At 29.4% G+C, this 16,341-nt stretch overlaps 1 pseudogene; it reads right to left on the minus strand.

Annotated features, from left to right (window-relative positions):
• Positions 1–724: 724 nt before the first annotated feature.
• LOC135950459 (protein insensitive-like) lies at positions 725–2,040 on the minus strand (annotated as a pseudogene).
• Positions 2,041–16,341: the final 14,301 nt, after the last annotated feature.

Here is a 16,341-nt window from a genome sequence, read left to right on the forward strand (position 1 = left end):
TAATCACGTTTGAGATGATTAACTCTGCAAATGTGAACATAGTATTAGTGTCAAGTTAATCATCTCAAATGTAATGTGAACGGCTTTGATTAACTTAATCAACATTTTGTTTAAACGCGTTTAAAAGCCCAAGTGTGAACATGGCATAAGTTTCACTTTCGTACGAATTTGATTTGAACAAAATTAATTCATTTAAGATTCAGTAGAGCTCTGGCTGTTACAAGTTCAGACAAAAACAATATAAATCTTAAAATGTCCATTAAACATGATTTTTTTAGTGAACTTCTATCTTTTGAAGTCAAATATTAAAAAAAAACAAATTATTAATTAATTTCTATTAAAAAATATATGGAAATTGTTTATTAAAGAAATATGTTTGTATTTATATTAAATAAATGGTATTTAAAAATATATTTTTCTAATTGAAAAAGTTTTTAAAAAATATTAATTTATATAAAAGGTACATGTTGTTATAAAATAAATTTATTTTTGGTATTTATTTTGCAGTTATTTATAAAATTATGTCACATTTATTTTTATTACTAGAATATAAATTAAATACTTAAAAATACATTTTTGTCTAACACTCATAGAATAAGTGCACGTTAGTTTTTATTCAAACATTTTATCTTTGGAATTTAAAATCTAAGATTTTTCAAAAAGTAACAAAATTATTTATAGAAAACAGATATAAATATTTATGCATAATAGAGCGTGTGTTGTCTTAACCAGTTAGATTTTCTTTATTTATTTCCCTCATTGGCGTTCGTTTATTCATTTGTAGCTTCATCATCTTATTTTCGTCGGCACATTTGGTGGTGATGGCATTTCGCACTTCTTTATCGGAAACTTGACACTTGCGAGTTACCGCAAATATAATATCTGCTATTACAAGAGGATCCAACATTTGTTTAACTGGTTTGCCATGATCCTTAAAGGCCGGTGAAGGTTTGCCAGTCATAGAGTGTGTTGCCAAAACTTTCCGATCGAATATTGCCATAAGCAGCTTCCTCGTCGCTATCGAGGCAGAGGTCCAATTCATATTTTCATACAACTTTGCTGGTATCCGGGTGTTGTTAGGTCCAATCGATACCATAACATTATCAGGATCATAGCTAATATTGCTCATATCACTACCTGGAGTGCTATTGTTTGAGGATGAGGGATTGCCATTTTGACTTGGTGTGGTTTGTATGCTGGTAATTTGAATTTTCTGTGCCTTGACTAAGCTATTACCGCTGCTACGACGTTTTTGGGTTGGTAGTTGCTGCTGTATAGTAGAGTAGGTTGAAATTGACTGATTATTGCTTTCATATTTTACAATTGCTTGCTCTGCTGCAAGTTTTCTCCTCTTTATGAAATGATGTTCACTTGGCGTTGTGACTGTAGGTGTTGATGCAGCTGCCTGATGATGAATTGTCGTGGAATTGTTGGCACTATTATATTCCGACTTAATTTCAATGTTATCTTCAGCAGCCAGACAAATCTCTAAACGTCCTGAATCCGCAGAACTATTTAAATTTAATGCCCCATCATCTTCGGCCAAATGGATTTCTATTGGTTCATCGTTATTATTACCCGTACCCTCGGCTATAATTGTATATTTTACGCTTTCTGCCGGAGAACAATTTACTTGCTGGGTAGGGTTTAGGGCATTTACAATTTTGGGGCTTATTTGAGCTGCCCTAATATCACTAGGACTGCTAATATTAGCACTGCTGTAACCAATATTATTGATGTATTGTTGACTTTGAGGTTGCTGCTGCTGTGACAGTAACGCAGATGTTCTTGCCGATGTCGCATGTATTTGGGAGAGTAGTTCTGTGTGGGCCTTAAGATTTTCCTCCAATACTCTGACTTTTTCCTCCAATTCTTTTTCCCTTTGAGATTGCTGCTCCCTATTTTCGATTTCATGGAGATATGAAAAGTCACTGCCTGTCGTCTGTGACCAGGCGCATTGACCATCAAGGGACGATTAATGCGCTGTCCTGGCTCTGGGATGCCTCTGAATTTGTCTGCTGAGCCGGCCACTACAGACATGATTGGTAATTGGATCTATAAGTAATTGAAAAAATAAAAATAATAAGTATAATGGTAATATTAGACTTGATATTAACATATTTATATTTTTAGAATATAATATGTTATAATATAGCTTTTTAAAAAATATTTGGGATATTCACACGGTCTACTATTTGGTCATATTGTCATAATGTCCTAATATATTATGATAGTTTAATCAAAATTTTGTTGGGTTTCAAACAAAAAAGTTCTAAACTAATAAGACTATTTGAATTATGTTTATTGTTTTGTCATAAATAATACTTTTTTTGTTTAAAACAGAACAACAGCTATTCTAATATATTAGGACATTATGACAATATGACTAATAGCAGACCGTGTGAATACCCCAATTGTTTAAATGTCAATATGATAGAACATTTCATGTGCAATGTATGTATTTTAGAAAAATCTAAGTATTTGTTCGAAAAAGTAACTCATAACGAATTGTTTTTTTTCAAAATTTTAAGTGTCATTTATGATATTGACAGAATAATATTCAAAAATTATTTCTACAACTCAATGATGCCCTTTTGGTTTTGCACAGACAATTCTTTGAACAACTAGAAAGACATATGTTGGGGTTTGTTGATTTTGTCATCCCGTTTATAACGCATCGAAATATTCATCGCAGACACACAGAAATATATGTATGTATGTATGTATTCTGGGTTCTTAGGAAATTCTAAGACGATCTATGTAGCTATATCCGTCCGCATGTCTGTTGGAAACACGATAGGGCGCAAACGAAAGGAGCAGTTCATTATGTAATGTTATTAGAGATGCCAAACGGGGAATAGCGTTCCCGAAAATCCCGGGATTTCTTAAATCCCGAAGCCCGGGATTTCTTAATTTCATACCCCGGGATTTCGGGATTTTTTATCAAACCCCGAACCCCGGGATTTTCAAAAATCAGTCCCGATTGGCATCTCTAACTGTAATGTATGGCAAAAATCGGGCAATATTTGTAAATAGTCCCCATACAAGGTCGCCCTTGAACATTCATAATATCATGATGAAACTGAACATAAACAATAATTTTAATAAGCATTAGAGAGACCTGCAGACGAAGACTAGCTGTCTAGGTCAAGCCCGACCATATAATACCCTACACTAAGTAAAAGAGCAAAAACATTTTTCTTTTAAAATTTCAATAATTTATATTTTTGAGTGATTTTCGGAAGTGGGCCTTATATGGGGGCTATGACCAATTATGGACCGATCACCATGAAATTAGGTCGTGTGATTTATGTCTATATTAAAGTTAACTAGGTTGAATTTTGTGTGTATACCAACATTTTTAAGCGATTTATGCACGTTAAAGTGATTTTCGGAAGCGGGTCTATATGGGAGCTATGACTAATTATGGACCGATCGTAACAAAATTTGGTGACATGAATTTTGTGTATATAAAACTTATTTGGAGCGGAATTTGTGGAGATACATATATAAATTAAACATTTATGACCGATAAAGTCCAATTTCGGGAGGACATTTGTATGGGGGCTAGGTGAAATAATGGACCGATTTCAGCCAGTTTCAATAGGCTTGGTCCTTGAGCTGAAAAAATGATATGTACCAAATTTCATCGAAATATCTTCAAAATTGCGACCTGTACTCTGCGCACAAGGTTTACATGGACAGCCAGCCAGCCGACCAGACGGACGGACGGACTGACATCGTTTAATCGACTCAGTAATTCTAAGTCGATCGGTATACTTTAAGGTGGGTGTTAGACCAATATTTTTGGGCGTTACAAACATCTGCACAAACGCATTATACCCTCCCCACTATGGTGGTGTAGGGTATAAATAGAATATTGACTCTATCAGGCCTGTCACACATTTTGTTCGGAATTTTTTTCAATTCCGTAGTTTTTATTCCAATCGATTTTGTTTTAGTTTCTTATTAACTCCAAAAATATTAAATAATTCTTTATTTCTGATTTTAATTTGACAACGTTTTTTTATGTTAATACAGAAATTGATTAAACATTTTATAAAAACAAATAATTATAAAGAAATAGCAATTCCAATTTGAAAACTGAAAGTGGTTTCATTCCAAAAGAAATTTATAGTTTTAGTTTTTATGAAAAAGCTAAATACGGAATTAATTTCACTTTCGATCGTAATGGATGTCTGTGACAGGCCTTTATATAGCTTTGCCTTTTACTGCTTAACCGCCCTAGGAAAAAAAATAGTTCACTGACCGGAGAACTTAGTTTTACTTATATTCTTGGATGTTTGGGGTGGTTCACATATAAAAGACACAAATTATTAACTTTCAATCCATTTATTAACTTTTACTGTGAAATTGGACTCAAACTGTGTCTTCACAAAATTTACAAATCAATTTACTTTGGTATTAATTGTTTGATTCCATATTTGCTGTATTGTCATTTTGAATTATATTTGTTCATTATTAAAATCCCTTATTTAATCTAATGTGATTAAGATGTTATTTTAATAAAACCGGTCTTATTTCAAAATAGCTTTTATATTAGACTTACCACTTTGGTTTCCATTATAAATTCTTTTAAAGTTTCACAAATTTTGTTGTATGAGGGAAATCCAATAAAAACTTTTATACAAATTAAAATTTCGCTTTTCTTTTTTATGAAAATCCGATATAAAAATTAAAATTTCACAATTTTTTGTAAGAAAATCCAATAAACACTTTTATGGAAGCTAAAATTTCACAATTTTTTTCTATGCAAATCACTTATAAAATTCAAACAAGAATATATTTTTTTCAATACCGCTTTTTTAAAACAACTTTACGCTGTGCCGTTCTAATAACAACTGCTTTAAAATTCCTTTGGCCTTATCACTATTATTACATTTGCTGCTATAGCCGACACTTAGTCCTACTTTGCCTGCTGATATCCTTTGCTACCTCTACCTACTTGAAATGTTTGCATGTTGATATACACATTAACAAGAACAAAAACATTTAACAATTAATTTAAGGGTTGGAAACATTGATCCTCAGCTTGTCTTACTTTGCAATTCTTGCTGCAATACACAACTGCCTGGATCTATAAATTCCTATTTTTCCAGTTCGTTTTATTTGTATTTCTGTTTTATTTTGTACTTTCATTTGTTTACCTGCAATGAGAAGAGAAAAAAATGCGCGCAATTCCTTTTTACAATCCAACAGCAGGACATCGATCTACCATTTTTTTGTTTTTATTGTAGTTACACATAGTTGTTGGTTTTTATTTTTGAAATATCAACGAAAATTTTCCTTCCTCAAGTCTGTTGGTTGGTTTATTGTTAGTTGGACTAACAACAATAACAATACAAAAGGAAAAACCCAAAGTAAAATCTGCGTTATTTGTTGTTGCTTCCATTTCATTCTGCTTTGAATAATAATGCCAGATCAACAAAAACCCAACAGTCCTTGTGAATAAGAACCCCATAGGAATTATTGACAAATTGGGTTATGCTAATCATTAATATCGATCGATATTAGAGTCTTAAACCGATATCGAACCGCACTTAATTTGGGGCTAAAATTCGAATTACATAATTCAAAGCTCTGGCTTAAATCTGAATTAAAAACTTGTCAGTAATTCTTTAAAAATTACCATTCCTAGCAAAACAAATTCTTCAGCTTCATTCAAAGGTTTTTATTCACAGAAAAATGTTACAACATATGAGGCCGTCAGTGGTTGGTTAAATTTTTGTTAATTAAAATCTAATCCAAATAATCCAATTTGTCTTTAATGATTTACAAAATGAATTCAAAAACACTGTCTAAATCATATTTCTAATAGATTTGAATTTATTTTAGCTCATTCAATTCACCACAGTAACGAAAGCAATTTTGCTGTCGACTTTATTAAAATAATTTTGTATATTTCAAACGAATTTCTGGAAATGGAAACTTTTTTGAAAACTATATTCCGCAGTTTCCATTTTCAAAAACATGAACTTTTAAAGAGTATGCCAAAAAAAACTTATTAAATTAAATAAAACTTAAACCGTTCAATGTAAAAATTCTCAAAATACGTAAATTTATTCAAATATTGTTCAAGTTCATTAAACATTAAAATATTCGAATATTACTGGGTATTTATAAATTTATCCATTTTTTCCGGAAATCCTCCCATTAAAGATTTGCTTCCTTCCCTGTGTTCTTTAATTCTTTTTTTTACAAGAGCCCAATACAATTCCTTTCCACAGGCCGAAGTTCTGGACAGTTGCACACTGGTCGATCCCATAGGCCAAAAATAAAAAACAAAGTGAAAAGTTTGTCACCAAATGTGTCATCACTATTTCTTATAAAAACAAGGTTTTAAAATTTATAGTTGTCTTTGTCTTATTCCAACTACACTCTTCAGGAATAGCTTCAAAAGTGAGAGCATGTTGACAGTTGGTTTTTGCAGAGTGAAAAAGTGGAAAATTAAGCGCAACTTTAAATTAATTAAAACCATATAAAAAAATGTTTTTTTGAAATAAATCAAAATGAATATTGAATTGGAAGGTATTAACTTAATTTTCAGATAATTACAATGGTTTAGCTTCTTGTGTATTTTTTATAAAATTAATATTTGCCCAGTGTCATTTTTAGTGTTCGTTCGACCATATATTTCAATTTCAACTAGAGTTTTAGTTGTGTTTCCCCCTGATGTCTCCAATGGAATTTTTTCAGGTTTATTAGTTAATATTCCAAGATTCTAAAATTGGAAATTTCAGCTGCATCCTTTTGCATCTCTTTGATTTATGTCCCATACACCAAAGCGGCCTCGTTGTTTTCGATGTCCAACTTTGAATTTTTGTGAGGTGTTTTGTTAGTTTACGTTCGCGTTGCTTTGTTATTGTTATGCATGTAAAGAATTGTGTTTGTTTTTTTCTTTTCCACGGACTTTTAATATTTTTACTTTATGAATTTGGTCCTTATTATAAATTGTTTTTGCAATAGTCACATCTTATAATTGCAAACTTTCGCGCTCACATATTTTTGATATTTGGTGCTGAAAATGCTGATAAAGCTCGAAAAGTGAAGGATGTCGTGAAAAACTATATTAAAAATGAGGGCTACACATTTGAAGAAAGTCATTTAGAAACACGCTCAAATTATAATTGCAAAAAAAATTCAAAATTTTCGCAAAAATGCAATCGTATAAAAACAAAAGTTCAAAATGCATATTCTGATTGGCTTGCCTAAAAGCAGTCGATTTTATTAAACTCACATGAGCGGGCGGACCACACCCAGATTTAGTTTGCAATTTTTGTAGTAAGAATTCTTATTGATTTTTAATTTTTTATCAATTTTAAAAAGTTTACAGTTTCACTTATATGGGCAGTGGGTGTGGCAGTTGTACAATTACGCCCATTTTTGAAAAAATGTGTGTAATATCCTTATTATATATTGTACCAAAAATTATAAATGTTCTATTATTAATTACCGAGATATGGAATTTTGATTAACTAGAATGTCATAACCTCGCACTGAGCGTTGTGGTGAATTTGGATGCTAAGGTATGGTAGGGGGTGGGTATGAGTCATCAAACACTCCCATTTTATCATTAAACAGTTCTGACATATTTATAAAGCCGTGACCGAAATTACAAGTTGATACCTACACTGGAAGTATTTTTGGCCGCCGAATCCATACAGCACCGACCACTGCACAGTGGTTTCCCTTATATGAACAAGCGGTCAATAATCAATATCTCCAAAACTAAAAAAGATAGGGTCTTCAAAGTTTGTCACCTCATAGCATGGCCGAAGAACTTTAAGTTTGCAAATTTTTAAGAAAAAATATTAACAACTGTAACCAAAGTAGCCCTTTGATCTTTCAAGGGTTAATTGGCTTTTAGATTTGTTTTATGAATTTTTGAAATAAAATATTTCAGTATGAAAATTCGTTTGTTTTAAACAATTTATGTAAATTTTTATTCCATTTTAATTCATTTGAATTATACACTGAAAAAAAAACTAAATTAAAAAGTTACACAAAGTAATATAATGCAATATAAGTAATATAAGGTAGTAAGGTAAAATAAGACATTAATATACGTATATCAAATATTAATCAAATTTAAAACTCCTTGACATAAACTACTTGTTTTCTTTGTTGGTAAGTTTGTCCTCCAGAAATAAATGGATCTGAACTTAAAACAGGATATTTAAAAGTTCTGTATTTGTAGCATTGCACGAAATTTTTCGGGTGTGTTGCAATCTAAACTGTTTTATATGCTTATTTTTCGCTTCAGCTGCTTACTTCAGCTCCATGGATCACATTTTTATGTACCGATGCAAAGATAAGACGGTGCATAGAGGGATTTTGGTATCAAAAAGACAATTGTTCAAACACTTAATTTCAACAATCAAATGATGCAATTATGTAGAGAAATGTTTATATATGAAATGTACACTTATAGTTTTAAGAAAAAATTTATTTTATTTTTAGAAAATTGAACTAAAGTCCATGCAAGAGTGTTAAGCAAAAATTTACTTATATTTTCACGCAATTCAGTGGTATAATTTTCCTAATAATACCATTTACCTTTAACATATATGAAAAATATAACATTTCAACATCAATAAAAAAAAATTATGGGGAAACCATAAACCGTTAAGAAGATATGCCCAAATCTGTAAGACTCTAATTATTATTGAATTTTTGATTTTCCATGGAGAAAAAAAATGTAGCCCCACTTTCCCGCAAGCTCTTTTTTTAATAAAATGAAAGGTGGGAGTGTCTTGTTTCGATTAAAAAAAGAATAGTTTTCGGAACAGGATGAAAACTTAAAATTTTTTGTCGAATAATAAACGAAATATCCAAAAAATTCTTATCTATGTATGGGTTTCGTGGGCGGTGAGCATGACCGATTTTATTAAAACTCGACATGCGTTCCTTTTTGGTTTCAATAAATGTATGTACCAAATTTCTAGACTTTTGATTGGATATAAACAATTTTATGCGAAAAAATCAATTTGGATTGTATGGGCGGTATGCGGTGGGCATGGCCGATTTTAATAAAACTTAGCATACGTTCTTCTTTTGTTTCAGAAAATATATGTACCAAATTTCTAGACTTTTGCTTGAATAGGAAAAATTTTATGCGAACAAATCTATTTGGATTGTATGGGCAGTGGGCGTTGGACGTGGTCGATTTTGATAACATTTTATTTGTTTCTGAGTTTGGTCCATATAATTATCTGTGCCAAATTTCAGAGCTCTACAACCACTCCTTATAATTTTTGCAAAAAAATGTATGAAGCCATCCCTCTGTGGGGCGGGTTAGTATATTACAGATTACACGCCCATCCGCAAATTTCCGCAACTAACTTCAGCACTTTTATTATATTAAGAATCAGATTAATACAATGAAAAAGAAACCTATGGGGGAATCTTGGGGGAACACAACTAAAACATTAAGTAACCATAATGAAGTTTTACAAAAAAAGTAACAAACATATAGGTTAACTAAAACATTAATTTCACAAGAATTACAACAAAGTTAGTTTTTATTATTTTCTAAACATAAAATAAATACCTTTAACTTCAAAATCCATTGAAAATAATTTAATTTTGTAGACTACAGCAATTGCAAGACCGTTTTGAAGTGCACTTCTGCTTTGAATTATTCTTCCAGCGTTCAGCTGCGCTTTGCAAATGAATATTTGCTCATGCTTTCAATTTTATTTTTAAAAAGTCCCGTTAGATTTCCAGTAAAAACCGGTTTGTCATTAAAAAGATTGGATATTTAAGAGACAATTGTTTTGCATTTTGTCTAAATATTTTGTGATCGTTTTATTTATTTTTGGCCTATGGGCGGAACCACTGTGCACTGTGAGTTGGTTGGATTTGCCTTCCGTGGTACAAAATTGACATTATTATTTGAATACCACTCAAGGACCATTTTTTCCATAGTGGCATGATGCCATAATAAGGCCAGAAATAGACCCTCCGTAATATATACATATTTCTGTGTTTATCGTGTCTGATGATGACAAATGATTGGCTTCTTTTGCCACAACTGCAAATGTCTTGCCACACAAGAAACTTCTTGGGGAAGTTGTCCGATATTGTTCTTGAACATTACATCGTCCATCAGCCACATAAAAATCTTGACTCAGAAGTTGTGAAGTCAGCCGTACATAAGTTTCATCATCAATTACACAACAGGTGTATTTTTTTTTATAAAATTTTAACTTAATTTTTTTACGCTTTTTTTACTTCTAAGTTCTTTAACGCATTGCGATATGGTACTTTCTGAACTTCATCATCAGAGCATTTAACTTTACGATCTGGTTTTCTAATAGAATTGTTCGGAAGACCTTTTTTTCTTCCATATCCAGGTTTCCTTTCAATGTTCAAATCCTCCTTATACTGTTTAATGGCTTTTTAAACAGTGTGACAATGAACTTTTATTATTTTTTTGAAAGTCAATACTGGATTTGTTGACCGTAATAACCGTTGAAAATAAATGATTTAGAAGGACTAAACTTTGGCTGGAATAGTGTGTATAAGTTTTTTATAACTCACTCTTTACCAAATTTAAATGTAGTATATGTCAAAGATAAACTCAAATTTACTAGTGTTTTCTATTAAAATATTGTAAATTTCAGTGCTTTAAAGCATTCAAGTTTAACAAAAATACATTTATAGAATGTGGTTATACTTTTTAGCATTGGCTAAACAATGGAAACTTTTAAACTTCTGCAAGAAAGAAGATTAAAACAAAAATAATATATAAGAAAACTATGTATGTAAAAAAAAGCCTCATGTTTCAATATTTATATTATTTTTATAATTTCCTTTTGTACTTTTATAATTATTTAAAAAACAAAATAATAAATGATTTTAATTCTGGATTGAAGTGTATATTCAATTAATAAATCAGCAGTTCCCAAAAATTATAAAAAAAAATTAAATGAAATAAGACATGTACTGGAAAAACTCAATATTTGAGAAGAAAGCCCCGTAAAACTACCCCAAGACAAGATAATTTAACTAATATTTCTGAACAAAAATCGATATTTTTATATAAAAACTAAAATATCTAAATTCGCTAATAACTTGGCCAATAATCATTTAATCAAGAAATAGAGTTCGATCTGTGATCACTCATATTTCTAGCCAAAACTCGATTTTTATATAAAAACTCAAAATATCTAAATTCGTTAATAACTTGGCCAATAACACTATGCAACAAATGAAGACTTTTGGAAAAACACAAGATCATGACAGTATAGGTTCGACTCTACTACCAAAGGGTAGTAAACCTTATACTCGGTTTGTCCATTTTGGTGATCAATTTTTTTTATGGGCCCCCAAAGTTTCTGAAAATCAGTGGGGCCTCTGAAAAAGGTGTCATCAGTTTTTGGTTAACAGCTAATTCAGACTTTGTGATACGGCTTAACTTTATATGGCAATAAAAATGTTTGTTAAAATTTTTTTCCAAAAAATTGCTTTTTCTTGCACTTTTGTTGAAAAAATATAGGAAGAAAAATTGTTTTTTTACTTTTTTTAAAATAACTTCCAGGGACTCCTAATTTTTCAATAACAATATTTTGCAAAGTTGTAGCCACGGTAAATCTGAATAACTCTTGTGAACATATCAATGCAATCCGAACATATTTAGGCATTATAAATAGCTGTCAAAAATCACTTTGTAACTTAAAAATTTTAGTTTTTTTACTATTTTTTGACTCTAAAACAAAAATTTTTTGTTAAAAAAGTATGTTCGAGTGTATACTTCTCTATTGTGCTGGAATAACGAAGAATGGCCAAATCGTTATCGGAATGATCCGGGCGCATCACTTTATCCAATCTTGATCACGCAAAAAAAACATTAAATTTTTTGAAAGTGGGCAAGATTTGTGAAGCTTCTGAAGAGTAAATATAAGCTTTTGTGTTCTTTCGGACGTATTTTACCTTAAAAACTAACAATATTATAAAATGGTGATTTTCCATCAAGAAAAATAAAAACTTTGAATTAATGTAAAATTTGAACAGTTATAGATAAAAAAATTTGAAAAGTTATAAAAATCCATGTTTTTCTAGCAACAAACCTAAATTTCCAATATTTTGTGTTTATCATTAGATTTATTAAATATATTGCAACACTTACTCGTACATACGTGCGCGTTAATAATATCACTTATATATATTTTCGGCGATTTCAACGTAATCATTCTAAATATCAATATCACTTTCGACGATTTAATAGTCAAAAAGTTAATAGTTTGATAATTATTTGCGATTCTGTTAATATTTCCCCATCATGTTTTGAAATCAATTGCAAAATCATTCACCTTTTTTTTTACTAAATAACAAATATTTTATTCCATACCTTTTATTTTCATTGATTCAAGTCCTAAATTAAACATTGTTTATAGAATTGTAACTTCTTGTAGTAATATGTATATATTTATAGACGGAGCCATGATGTAATAAGTAAGGTGAGAGCGTTTCGACAACAAACACAATATTTCTTGCCGACAAGTGCATAGGTTTTGTCAAAATTGAATTTGTCAAATAAAAAATAAACAAATTTTATTTTGGCATCTTTTAGATCTTTTAATGGGATGTTTATTTTTTAAGTTAAATTTTATTGATATTCACCTGATTATTTTTTTATTATTTGTATTGACGTTGATTTTAGCAAAATTTTGCTTAAAAATGTTGCTTTTCAGAATCAAAGAGATTTTAATTTTTGTTAGAATTTATAAATTTATTATTTTTTATGACAACACACAATGTAAATAATCTTTGACAAAACCGTTACCAATGTAAACACAAGCTTCTGTTATTTTTGCATATTAACTAAAAAAACGGCCGTTAAATTTAAATTATATTTGAAAAAGAATAACTGTTTAAAAGTGCTTTATCCAAATTGCATTATATAAAATCTTTTTATTCACATTTTCATTCATGTTTTTTGATTTAAAATTTTTTTTTTCTTTGAAAATAAAATTTATTAATTTTTCAAAATAAATTCTGTTTGACAAAACTCAAGCACTTTCAATATAGATAAATAAAAATCAGCTGTGTTGTTGATTTCACCTTACTTAGTGCATTTCCGAAAAAATAAAATTTTTGTAAGTCATTATTATTACTTATTTAAATTTGAAATTATGAACAATTTTAAGCAATTTAATAAATTTAAATGTATAATATATTATTCGTTATTCGAAAATGGTAATTTTTAAGTTGTTCGAATAATTGTTCGTAAAAAATTATTCGATTAATCGAACGATCATTATTCGTAGTCACATTATTTTCGTTTTTAAGTTAGGTTTCATAATGCTTTACATAATATTGGTGTCTTAATCCAAAGTCGCTTGGAAAATGAATGTTATTTTCAACATTCTAATAAAATTTTCAATTTAACCAACTTGGAATACAATTATAAACTATTGGTCTTGTTGCATTGAGAAAGTTTTGTTCAACTGTTTGTTTATATAAACAATTTTTTTTTTTAATTTTAACATGAAAATTAATTTATTTGATTAATCGAATTTTTTATTCTAAATTGAAAAATATTTTTCATTCGAATAAAAGATATAATTGTTTCTCGAGTATTCGGATAATTATTGTTCGAATGACAGCCCTAATTGAGAGCTATAAAATTAATATTTAGAAAAGTTTCCACATTTTTCTGCAATATTTAAGTAAATATAAAGTAATTAGGATAAAATTACAACCCGTTATGTGTATCTAATTAGAAAGTAATAAAAGTTCCTAGTTCTTTGTAAATATATCCAACATACAGTTAGGATTACATATTTTTTTAGGATAAAGAAAAACATTGAAATCAGAATCGAGAATCACACTATACTTTTTTAAAAAAAAATTTTCATTTAAAGATAATTCAGGTAGTTAGTTGTAAAGGTAAAATATCTTAATACCTTTTTATTTTATGGAATGAAACATTAAATATTTTTACCAAGTACCCTTTGCAGAATCTTTCAAAGAAACTTCATATCTTTTTAAGAAGGTCTATAGTAGGTATGTATTTGTGGTGTTTTTTTTTTGAAAATTTTACAACTGGGAATTTCCCAATTTAAACTAAACCAGATAAAACATGCTGAGTGTTTGAAACTAACTTGTGTTAGTGTAATGTAATGGCGTCACATGTGTCTTGTCTGGCCAGACATACAATATCCATCCAAACGGCCGGCTGTTCGACCGTCCGTCTGTCCGTTCACCGCACATTTTCTGCTACGTAAGAGAATAAGTATTTATTTTAAGCGTATTGGATTTTAGTTTTGTTTAATCAGTTTCAATAGAATTTCGTTTAGATTTAAGGATTCTTGTTTGCAATTGTCTCTGTGTAAGGATTAAACGATTTTATTGTTGATAATTTTATGTTCAAGAGGTCAGAATTTCCACACATTTGATGTGTTTTATTATATTCGTACATATACATACATATATAGACATAATTGTCAATAGTATTAAATGTAAATGTTTTTATAAAATATGTTATACAAAAGTCATACCTGTTACGTTATAATATAGTAGTAGTTAGTTATTTCCATTTTAAGACCAGTTGATGCTGCCTCATAAAGTTTTCTGAGAATAATCATCAGATGTTTAGATGAAATCCACTGGTTCATACATACAACGATTCACAAATTGCGGTCCGTGAAGTTAGAACTAATAACACAGTGATAAAAAAAGTTATATTCGGCTGTGCAGAATCTTGTATAGCCACCATAAATATGTAGTTTTGTCGTTCTATGATGACTTGAATTAATTATTGTCCAAACTGACAGAATTTGATAGAGTGATTAATTTCATATAACTTTAAACGACTTATGGCGAAATTTATGTTATATATAGGTTTAGTAGAGTCTATTATGACCGAACCACACGAAAGTTGGTAGAAAGATTTAAGTTCATAAAAAGAAATATAAAATTTCTATACGATATTAATTACACTGTGCTAGTTGAAAAAACTATCAAATTCGATATACCGTTATTTCGAAAATGGAGGAGATTGCACAACATACATATATTCACGTAACTCAAAAATTGTTTAGATTATTGAATAAACTAAAAAAACGAAATTCGGCAATAAAATTACCTTTTAAAGGTATTTACGGCAATACTGAGTATTAATTCGACTAATAATCGTTTGATTAATCGAATAATTTCTTACGAATAATTATTCGAACAATTTAAAAATGGCCATTTTCGAATAACGAATAATTCGAACAATTTTATGTAGAATAATCGAATAAAACGAATAAATGTTCATATATATTTAAATTTATTAAATTGCTTAAAATTTTTCATAATTTCAAATTTAAATAACTAATAATGACTCACAAAAATTGTATTGTTTCTGAAATTCGACAAATAGCTAAAGACAAAGGGACTTTCGATCACTGTAGATGAGTGTTCCGATAGCTCCTTCTATAAATATATAAATATTACTGCAAGAAGTTACAATTCTAAAAACAAATCTTTAAAAATTTTTAACTTAGGACTTGAACCAATGAAAATAAAAGGTACGGAAGAAAATATTTGTTATTTAGCTGGCGAAATATTAGAAGAATCGCAATTAATAATCAAAATATTAAATTAGATTAAAGTGGTGTTGAATATGATGGAGAATGTGATTTTGAAACGGTCATCGAAAGTGATATTGAGGATGACATTTATAATGCTTACATTGAAATAGATGAAGGCCATGATCGTAAAATATATGTATATAAGTGATGTTTTAACCGCGTACGTAAGTGTTGCAAAATATTTAATAAATCGAATGATAAACACAAATATTGCAAACTAACGTTTTGTTGCACTGCCTGACTAGGGTTTTTAATTTCCCGACCTTTTTTGATTCCCGGGAATCGGAAATTTTTTTCTACATTCCCGGGTACCCGGCTATTCCCGAAATATATAATTATACTGTAAATTAGGAATATTATAGCCAAATTTCATATAAAATCTTAGTGTTATAATTATTAAATATCAGAGCTTCGAATTAATTAATAAAATTTGAGCTTAATTCACTAAAATCTTAATTCGTAAATTTTTCCTAATATTTAATTTTTTAGATTCATTCCAAAGCCTTTGTTTAAACTGAATTAATTTTAAAGTTAATTAATAACAGAATTTGTTCAAACTTTTAATGATTAAATTTTTGTTAAATCAAATCAAATCATTTACAAAATTAATTGAAAAAATTGTCTTAATCTTAAGACTTTTTATACTAGATTTGAATTGAAGAAAAATTTAATCATTTAATAAATTTTTGAAGCTATGGATTTGAAGAAGAAATTTAAAGAAATTAGAATGATTTAATAA

This window comes from Calliphora vicina, chromosome 2 (genome assembly GCF_958450345.1).
Source record: "Calliphora vicina chromosome 2, idCalVici1.1, whole genome shotgun sequence".
NCBI classification, from domain to species: domain Eukaryota; kingdom Metazoa; phylum Arthropoda; class Insecta; order Diptera; family Calliphoridae; genus Calliphora; species Calliphora vicina.